The sequence below is a fragment of the Octopus sinensis genome, unplaced genomic scaffold, assembly GCF_006345805.1.
Source record: "Octopus sinensis unplaced genomic scaffold, ASM634580v1 Contig15969, whole genome shotgun sequence".
NCBI classification, from domain to species: domain Eukaryota; kingdom Metazoa; phylum Mollusca; class Cephalopoda; order Octopoda; family Octopodidae; genus Octopus; species Octopus sinensis.
In genome coordinates, this window is record NW_021834033.1 from 13,444 (window position 1) to 24,357 (window position 10,914).

Sequence of the window (10,914 nt, forward strand, 5' to 3'; positions counted from 1 at the left end):
GGTGTAATTAGATTTTTTTAAAGATCTTTATTTAGAAACCTGTAATTTCAAGTTCGATTACATTGCATGGCACTATCAGGTAATTTGTGAGGTCTCTCATGAGTGTTTGTCGTTACATGGACTTCAGTACAACCTGCTGCATGGCAGATAGTCGGTGACTAAACCAGCACCCCAGCTAGGTTTGCCAGGACTAAAAACAAAACCTGTCAAAAGGACGGATGAGCTTAGTGTAGACTTAACGTCTATCTACTCATAGTAAGAGCTCTCAGTAATTGTGGGCTGGTGTCCAGCATGCTAGAAGACCACTGGAAGTGAAGAACCCTTCAACTTTTATTAAAGCTTCAAACATAGCCTACGTCTGCTTCGATAATCGGCGGTGATTTGGTCAGCGAATCCTCTGCGACGATCGATAGTTAACGGTAAGATAAACTGCTACGGAGCTCAATATCCCAAAGTGTGTATGCTTGTGACTAAGGACCACATGTGAACTTGTATTCTTACTGAAACTCAGAACACGAACTCTACACCTCAGCAGCAGATGTGCTCAATATTCGTAAGAGACGTAGTTAACTCGTTGGTCGGAGCCGGCTCAACCTCAACTCGGATGAATGCCACAGTGAGTACAAGTACAAAGTACTGAGCATGTATCACCTACCATCTCTTCGGAGTTCAAGTGAAAATGAGTGGACTGAAATTTTATAGATGTCCATTAAGTGTCGCCTAGCCTTTATATAACTTAGGACCACACCAAGTGTAATTCTGTTACTAATCACTTGAACGATTGTGGTAAATGATTGGATGGGTTAAATACATGTTTATTTTTTTCGGCTCGTGTCTGATCAGTGAGTCGCAATATCAGAATATCCTATTCTATAACAGCGTTTTCGTTGACTCCATGGACAAGGCACATCACGCGTAAAATATCTGTAATTAAGTGCAGGTGCGAAAGTAAGATTTGCTGCTTAGTAGTAACCACAGCATAGAACCATGGCGAGCCGACAATGAAAATTTTGAATTTGGACATATGTGAATTTTTGTGAAATTAATGTGAGAAAGACTCGAATATACAGGATGCCGCAAAAGTCACGCACCACCCCAATGATGAGAAAAACTGGTTACATAGGCGTTATGATAATCTTTTATTTCATTTATATAACATTGATTATCATAAAATTATTAACTCACAACAGAAAACTGGTTAGAAGTATTGTTCAAAGTGATTTCCTTCTCATTCAACACATTACTGAAAGCGAAACCAAAGAGAATTTTGTACATTATTTAAGATTTCAATGTCAAACTTTGCACATTGAATTCTAATGCTTTCTTTTAATTCTTCAACACTACCGGGACGAGTTGTATAGACAACGGACTTAAGATGATCTATGAGAAAAAGTCAAGGGGAGTTAGGTCTGGGGATCTCGGAGACCAAGACACAGGAGCTCGTCTTTCAGTTCACTGATAAGGCACTAAAAAGAATAATAATCCTGTTGTGAATATTCATCACATTTACTTTCAAAAAATAAATATGAAGAATTCGTTTTTGGATTTGGTTTGCAAGATTCTTTAGTCAAGACTATTGAAAAGGTTGCAAGACGCAACGAAAATTTTAGGAAAATATAAATAAGAAATAAGTGGAAATTTTACCGGTGAGTGTGTTACATTATAAGGCACAAAAAGAAAATGACTCTCCCCAGACACAACAAAATATGAAGATGTTATAGTGAAGGGTTATTTCACTGACTAGCTCATAAAATCATCATATTGAGCTATACCGCAAAAACTTATCAAATTTATGTATTAATCACAACCGAAAAAGTCTAATATATCGTCAGCGAAATAATCGAACTCACTCCGGTACTGAGGGAAGCTACTTTTGTAACTATCATTACATGAGAACAGAATTTTCAGGAGCAACAAGAAAGAAATCCATAAAAATAAGATAGAAATAGAAAAAGAAAGAAATGAATAAAAGGGAAGAACCACGAGAAAAGAGAAGAAAATGGAGAAAAGACACGTTAAATGTAGAACAAATGAGAAAGAAAATGTATAAAAATAAAATGGTTGAGGGCGATAAGAGATTTTTCTCCACGAAACAAGCTAATTAAGACTTGTCTTTCTAATGAGTGATTGTTTAGATGTAACATCATTGAGTAGCAGACGACATGTATAACACCAACGGCAGCCATTACTGCAGTCTAACTTTGACTTTAATAATAATAAAACAAAAAATAAAATATAAAACAATGTCCCCTCCATCTAGTGAAACAAGGGAAGTAATTAGGACATTGATGTTTGGTGGCATTAATGTGGTCGTGAGGGGGGTTGTGGTTGTGGTGTTGGTAGTTGTATTAGTAATGGTGGTAGAGGTCGTGTAGTTGGTGTTGGTGGCGGTGGTAGTAAGAGCAGTAGTGTTAATGGTGTTGTTGGCTTTAGTGGTTGTGCTAGTAATGGTCGTAGCGGTAGTGTTAGTAATAATGTATTCACTTGTAGTGATGGTAGTGTTGAGGTGAGAAGTGCGGACCAATAGGTGTCTGATAATAGAAAAGGAAAATGTGATAGATAGATAAACAGAGGGATAGATAGATAGATAGATAGATAGATAGATAGATAGATAGATAGATAGATAGATAGATAGATAGATAGGTAGGTAGGTAGATAGATAGATAGATTGAGAGAGAATAGGAAGAAATGAAGAGATTGATAAAGAAAGACCATTAGCTGGCTAGCTAGATATATTGATAGATAGATAACTACACTGGAAGACAAAGATATATCGATATATAGCTAGATAAGTATTTAGACTGATAACAGTGGCGTATAGTAGTAGTTGTTGAGCTGCCACGTCTCATGCCACCAAATGTGAAGCAGGGGCACAACAAAAGTTTTCCATTATGGTTGGTGATAGAATTAATCACTTTAATATTTGTAATGAATTTGTCATTTTCGATGGATGTGCAACGCACACCAAGTACGCTCGGAATATATTACCCTGATACAAATATATATATATATATTATATATATATATATATGGAGAGAGGGAGAGAGAGAGCAAAGTGTACGTACGCTGCAATATATATATATTATATATATATATATATATATAAGAATGAATGTTTTTATATATAATGAACGTGAAATACAGGAAGGGACGAACACGGAACACAGACAAATCATTCGAAGCCTTCAATCTTCAGTCAGACACCGAATCATCATAGCAAATTTCGGCTGTTCAATTCTGATATTTGCTCCAACTCGGCCAGCCCCAAGAAAAAAACTAAGCTGTAAGCATTAGATTTCTTGGTAGAAGACAGGAATGTGAACGCACAAGACGGATGTGAATACAAGAGACGAAAACGAAATTGAAAACAGTAATGAATAAACAAAATATATATAACAGTGGTTGTCATACGACTTTAGACCAAATGAGACAAAAACAACAACAACAACATAGCTGGCGTAGAAATAATTACCGTTTCGGTAGCGGGGACACATGTTGGTCGAGATACGAAGGCCAACAGAATGGTTGAAGAAGCAGCAGGTCGCAGGAGAGAGAGAAAGAGAGACAGAGAGAGAGGGAATCAAAGAGGGTGGAAGGCAGGGGACAGAATCAGTGACCAAGAGAGAAGGAGAAAGAAGGGATTAAGGAGGATGGGAGGAAGAGGGGAGGAGGATGGGAGGAAGAGAGGGGAAGAATCGGAGGGCGCCAAAAAGTTTGGTGAAGAAGCAATGGCGGGTAGTAAAAGACAGTGTGTATAGAAGTCGTGCAGGGTTTAAAATTGGACAAACAAACGGGGGGGTGCACGTAACGCCGCAATAATATAAGAATGAATGTTTTTATATATGTATACGACCGTCTTTACGTTCTCAGTTCAAATCCCGCCATGGTAAACTTTGTCTTTCATCATTTCGGGACTGATAAAATTATTAGTTGAACATGGGGCCGAACTTGCTGGACTTATGCCAAAATTTGAAGCCATTATTACCTCCACCTTAGCGAAATCGGAGGTATTGTTTTCAGTCGTGTTTGTTTGTTTGTTTGTCTGGATGGATTCTGATGATATTTGGTACAAACTGGTTAGATTTTGGGATCGATCTGGTTGCCGTGGTAAATATCTAAAGAACCGCTGGATGGATTCGGATGAAACATTCAGGGATATTTTGTCTGGTAACTAGCACAAACTGATTAGATTTTGAGATCGATCCGGTAACGGACGGGGATTCTGAATAATTTTTCCTGCTTTTTTACTTAATTTTTGAGAGCAGACTGGTTCATTTTTAGTATTCTCGTTTGTGAGAGCAGTCGAGTTTATTTCAGATATTCTCATTTTTAAAAATCATCTCTGGCTAATCGTTGAGTGGGCGTTTGTGTTGCCTTGGCGGAGGTTTGCTCTCTGAGTGCTTTTGTTAGTATTAGTACTGGGGGAAAAAGGAAGAGAAGCAGGAGAAAGTGAAGGAGGCAGTAGCAATAGTGGTGTACACAATTCACCTTCAGTATTAGACTTCAAACATCATGACTCCCTCCCTCCCTTCCTCTCTCTCCCCTCTATCTCCCCATTCTCCCCTCCCTCTCTCTTTCTCTCACATCAAAAGCTAAACCTTCAGAATAGTCTCTTATCTTTAGTCTGTTATTTAAAGCCTGATCTTTTCATATTTATCGCATATTTACGATGCTTTATCACACACAACTCGTTTCTGTGTTGTCTGTCAGTACGTTTCTTTCTCTTGCCATTCCTCTCATTCGCAGGCGCCACCCCCGTTTATTCAGCTCTCTTTTCTCTTTATCCCCCCCCCCCAATTATACCTGGCTATCTTCGTCCTCTCACGTTTCCTTTCTCCCTCTTCTACCAGTCCATTCCGTCCTCCACTTTCTGTGTACATATATGCGGTAAGAAGCTTGCTTACCAACCTCATGGTCATGGGTTCAGTCCAATTGCGTGGCACTATGGACAAGTATTTTCTACTATAACCACGGGTCGACCAAAGCCTTGTGAGTGGATTTGGTAGAAGGAAACTGAAAGAATACCCCAGATTTGCTCGTCAGCTGCTCGATCGTAACCAGTTGAGCATATCCCTTAGTGTCTGACATGTGCATCTCTGGTCACGATCAAGAGTATCATAACCATGTCTTGAAGGGGATTCCTTGGGGTTGGAATAATTCATCCCATGAAACATGGGTGTTTTGTTCATCGTCTTTCAACAACACTTATTCAGGAGCATTTTGAGCAGGCTGACTCTGAAGAAAATTGGTATTCGGCTCCACTAGCAAGGTAATGCACTGTTTATCTTGATATGAGGTTAGCATGTCGTGCATATATGGTTGTGGCGCACGAGGTATATATACACTTGTAAGGCGTCTAAACAATATTGGCATAATGGGTTCCGTATATTTGTATCCAAGTGTCACATGGTGTGTGCTGCCCTCTCACTCAATAATGATAATAATAATAATAATAAAATATAATAATAATAATAATAATAATAATAATAATAATAATAATAATAATAATTCTGTTCTTTGTTTGATTTACGGGGTGAGCGCGAACGCAGACCCCACACTTAGAAATAGCGCACCCGAGTCACCCACATTTGGGGCGATCGCAAAGGTCAACCCAACCGGAGTAGAATAATGGGAATGCATACAATGAGCTTCTTTACCCTAGGAGTATGGAAAACACTCGGCGAGGAACGGAAGAAAATTTGAAGAAAGAAGGAAATAATAATAATAATAATAATAATAAAAATGATAATAATAATAATAATAATAATAATAATAATAATAATAATAATAATAATAATAATAATAATAATAATAATGATTCTCAATTTTTGGTTCAAGGTCACCAATGCTGAGAGAAGGGTGTAGACAATTATGTCAGTCACTGTCCTTGACTGAGTCTTCATTCGATATGCTGTGGATACCGATTGATAAGGGCTGAAAATCACAGATTTCTTAAACGAATGAATTACTAGATCGCCCTCAATATACGCTCTCATGTTTTAAAGGAGAGCAGTTTCGTCAATATTGTCCGCGGTGCAAAATTTATATTTTTTTTTAGAATAAAGTGTACATGCTGGCCTAGATTGTCTTATATCATCGGTGTTTTTTTATATTCGATCAGAGCTTACTTCGAGTTAAACAACAAAAGCAATAGCGATAGCAACTATTGCAGTATCTGCGAATAACACAAAAGCAACAAGGCATAGCGTCATCAGCGATCGCAAAAGCAGTTGCAACATCAAAAACAAGAACATTAACGAAAACAAAATTTGCAACAATTTCAACTTTTAATATCGATAAAAATCTATAAATAGCGCCAGAAAGAACTGTATAAGCAATAGTGGCATTTCCATACAGAGCCAGACGGTGCTAAACGGAACCTAACGGAACAAGACAAGACTGCACGAGAACAGACGAAACTAGATAGTACCTGGTAGAGGGGATATATATATCTATCACGAGATTTGTTTGCATTCAAACATATATGGAAATATTGTAGAATATTAAATATATAGGATTCATATAATCAAAATAAGCAACAAGGTTATCCAGAGGTAATGTAGTACGATCGTATAGATTCATATGTATGTACGTATGTATGTATATATGTATGTATATATATATATATATCTATATATATATATATATATATATATATAATATATATATATATATATATATATATATATGCCTGCTTGTGTGTGCATTTGTGAGAGGGCTCTGTTCGTGTAAACGTTGCTAATATATATATATATATATATATATATAATATATATATATATAGAGAGAGAGAAGAGAGAGAGATACAGAGATAGCTAGCTAGATAAGTAGATAGATATACATATATATGTGTGTGAGTGTGTAGCTATATATATATTATATATATGAATATACATACATATATATATATATAATATATATATATACACATACATTCTAACGCACAATCATATATATATATATATATATATATATAATATATATGTTGGCACACACACGCAATCGTACATGCTGATCTATATGTAAAATCATGAATATATGCGTGTGTTTGTATGTATATAAATATATATGTCTATATATATACGTATATTTCTGCACACACCTATATATGAGTGTGTATGATAATGTTCGTGTTAGTGTATGTGTGTCTGTCTATGTGGGTCTTTATTGTGAGGGAAAGCAAAACGAGAAAGCGAGGCACGTGGAGGTTGAATGGGTGTGCTGACAATAAGTAGATAAAATATAAGAAATAAAAGAACAAAACAATACGAAAAAACAAAAAACAAAACAAAACAAATAAAGAACACAAGACAATGAAGAGGAAAGAGGGGTAATAAAAGCAATAATAGTTTGTTGGGTGTTGACATTGTCTGTGGAAGAAACTGAATTTAATTAATAGAATGTCTGTTTACCTAAGATAATTCCAAGATGGCTTATTCTGTCAGTTAAACAATACGTTTTTGTTCTGCAATGAATGTTAACATATAAACATCTGAAAGTCTGTGGAGGTGAAATTTCAAAAGAACCTTTATTTTTTTTTGTTCGCTTTTATTACTGTTTTTGTTGTTTTTACTTGTTCCACGCCAAGTATTTCGATATTTCTTTTGCATTGGTTATTTCTTAGATCTTGACACATTAGCTAAACTACTTTTTGGTCGAAATGTGCGGAAAAACAGAAAAAAAAAGAAGAAATAAGAGAAACAAAGAAACGCAAACATATAAAGAAAATGGCGGTGAGTTTGGTTTTCTCTCAGCGGTCAGTGTTTGTTGAAAGCATAATTTATTGTTTCACACGTCGTTCATTTTTATCCATCGCTTTCGCCCTCACCTTCTTTCTCTTTATGTATATTCATCTCTTTACTGACCTTCTTAACACACACACACACACACCACACACACACACACACACACACACACACACACACACACACACACACACACACATACACATAAACACACACACTCACTATCCCTCTCACTGCCTCCCTTTCTCTCTCACTTTCGCTTATCAAATAACTATATCGCCCATATACTCACTGAGTCACTAACTTAATGAATTTCTCTTTCTCCGTCACTCACACACATCATATACACAAGCACACACTCACACACGTGCGCGCACACACATACACAAATACACACACACATATGTATGTGTGGGTGTGTGTATCTCAAGTATGTATAAACTATATATATATATACACACACACACATATATATATATTCATATATACAGATACATGCATACATATGTATACTTACATATATGTATATATAGATATATACATATGTAAGTAAACACACGCACACATATATATATACTTATCCATATATATATATATGTATATAAGTGAATATATATATCCATATATATGTATGTATGAATGTATATATATATATATATATATATATATATACATATATATTTACATATATATACATATATATATATATACATATATATATATGCACACACATATTTATACATACATATGCACATATATAAATATGCAAATACTCACACACACACAATGATATATATGTGTGTGTATGCATGCTTATATATACACAAATATATAATGTGTGTATATCTTTGTGAAAATTGTTTGCAGGAGTTGTTTGACATCTCACAACAGAAAATAAGGTCAGAGTAATCCGATTCACGACAATCCTCACGCGAAAGCTGTTGTGTTTAACAATTGAAGATTAAAACACGGCCGTAGCAATACGTGTCCACATTAATGTGTATTATTCACAAGAATATTACGCAACTGAATTAGAGGCAAAGACTTCGTTTACAGGACAATGGGAATAGTATTTTATGATCGGTGCCTTGTATTTTGAGTGAAGAGTAAAGTAAAAGAATCGGACTACATCATTTGCCGGTTAATCAAACGTATGTGTATATTTTGCTTTCTCTCTCTCTTTCTTCTCCCTTGTCTGTCTCCTCCTCTCTCCCTATTTGTGTGTATATATATATATTTATTATATATATGTGTGTGTGTGTGTGTCTGTATGTGTGTGTATGAATGTGTGTGCGTGTACGTGTGTTTGTGCGCACATACCTGAGTGCGTGTATGTGTGTGCGTGTGTGTGCATGAGCGTATGTACACACACACAGACAAACACAATATATATATAATTTTTTTTGTTCCTTCTCGAGCCATGCCTGGCTCTTGGCGTATAGGTTCTCCACCTGAACGGGACGCCGGTCCGTCGCAGGTGAGCTGCTAGATGCAGGAGGAAAGAGTGAGAGAAAGTTGTGGCGAAAGAGTCAGCAGAAGTCGCCATTACCTCCTGCCGGAGCCGCGTGGAGCTTAGGAGTTTCGCTCATAAACATACACATCGCCCGGTCTGCGATTTGAACAAACGAGTCCGCTGCTTTAACCACTAGGCCATGTGCCTCCACACACACACGCACACACACACACACACACACACACACACACACACACACCACACACACACACACACATATATATATAGGGAGATGTACTTGCATAGCAAGTGACCTGATCTGAGATCGTGTGCTGAAACAAAAACAATATGTAAATATATTCTTTTTCTTTTTCATTGTTTTATTCACTTACTTGTAACTGAACCGGGAAGTATGTGGTTGGGAAACAAAGCTTCGTACCAGGGTACTTGCCGTGTACACACACAAATATATATAGGGAGATGTACTTGCATAGCAAGTGACCTGATCTGAGATCGTGTGCTGAAACAAAAACAATATGTATATGTATATTCTTTTGCTTTTTCATTGTTTATTCTTTTACTTGTAACTGAACCTGGAAGTATGTGGTAGGGAAACAGACTTCTTACCACACAGTCACGCATGAATACTCCTTCCATCGCTTATAATTAATTTATAAACCAATCTATTTTTCTTTCTAAAACTACAGCAGAAAGTATTACAAGAAACCTACTGACTTCTGCGGCTTACGACTACAATTAAACCTGCAAATCGGTCTCCGTCCTAAATCTTTACAGATATCCGCACAAACGGGATGCATTTGTGGTATTTATGGTTTCAAGTGTTGCCGAGGCATACATAAATAAAGCAGCAATTAAATTCCCATTAAGTCCTCATATCTTTTGTTTCTTTATTCCCCTAGGAGAGTTGAAACATAAATCTCTCTACGACAACTGGTTAATTATTAGTAAATCGCCGACTTGACGTTTATATGCATGTTATTTCGTTTCGTCATCATTAGCTTATCATTAAGGTATACCATGGGACCTAGATGCCAAGTGAGAAATAGAGCGTTTATTGAATACTCAGCACATTATTTGCTTGAGTGGTTTATGAATAAAGGCGGCCGTGGCTGTATGGATTACTTGCTTGATTTGCAACCGCATGGTTCCGGGTTCAGTTCCATTGGGCAGCACCTTGGACAAGTTTCTTCTTTTACGACCGCGGGCAGGGCGATCAATACTTGTGCTTTGTGAGTGAAGTTTGGAGAAAGAAACTATATGGAAATCTGTCGTACGTACGTACGTATGTATGTATGTATGTATGTATGTATGTACGTACGTACGTATGTATGTATGTATGTATGTATGTATGTATGTATGTATGTATGTATGTATGTATGTATGTATGTATGCATGCATGTATGTACGTACTATGTATGTACGTACTATGTATGTATGAGTGTATGTATGTATGTGTGTATGTATGAGTGTGTGTGTGTGTATGTAAGTATGTATGTACATATATATACATTTACACAGACATGCAGGAAGTAAATAGACACGTTTAATTTTCAAAATTTCTGATCTAAGCGTCTTAATGTGTTTTCAGCGGTGTAGAATTTACAATGTAATTATTCTTTTTCATTCCAGGACTCAAATACTAAACATTTGCGAAGAGTAACTATGCCACGCACAAAAAATTCAGCAGAACTGTCA

The 10,914-nt window shown here is 36.4% G+C and overlaps 1 pseudogene; it reads right to left on the bottom strand.

Annotated features, from left to right (window-relative positions):
- Positions 1-5,528: 5,528 nt before the first annotated feature.
- LOC115230631 lies at positions 5,529-5,668 on the bottom strand (annotated as a pseudogene).
- Positions 5,669-10,914: the final 5,246 nt, after the last annotated feature.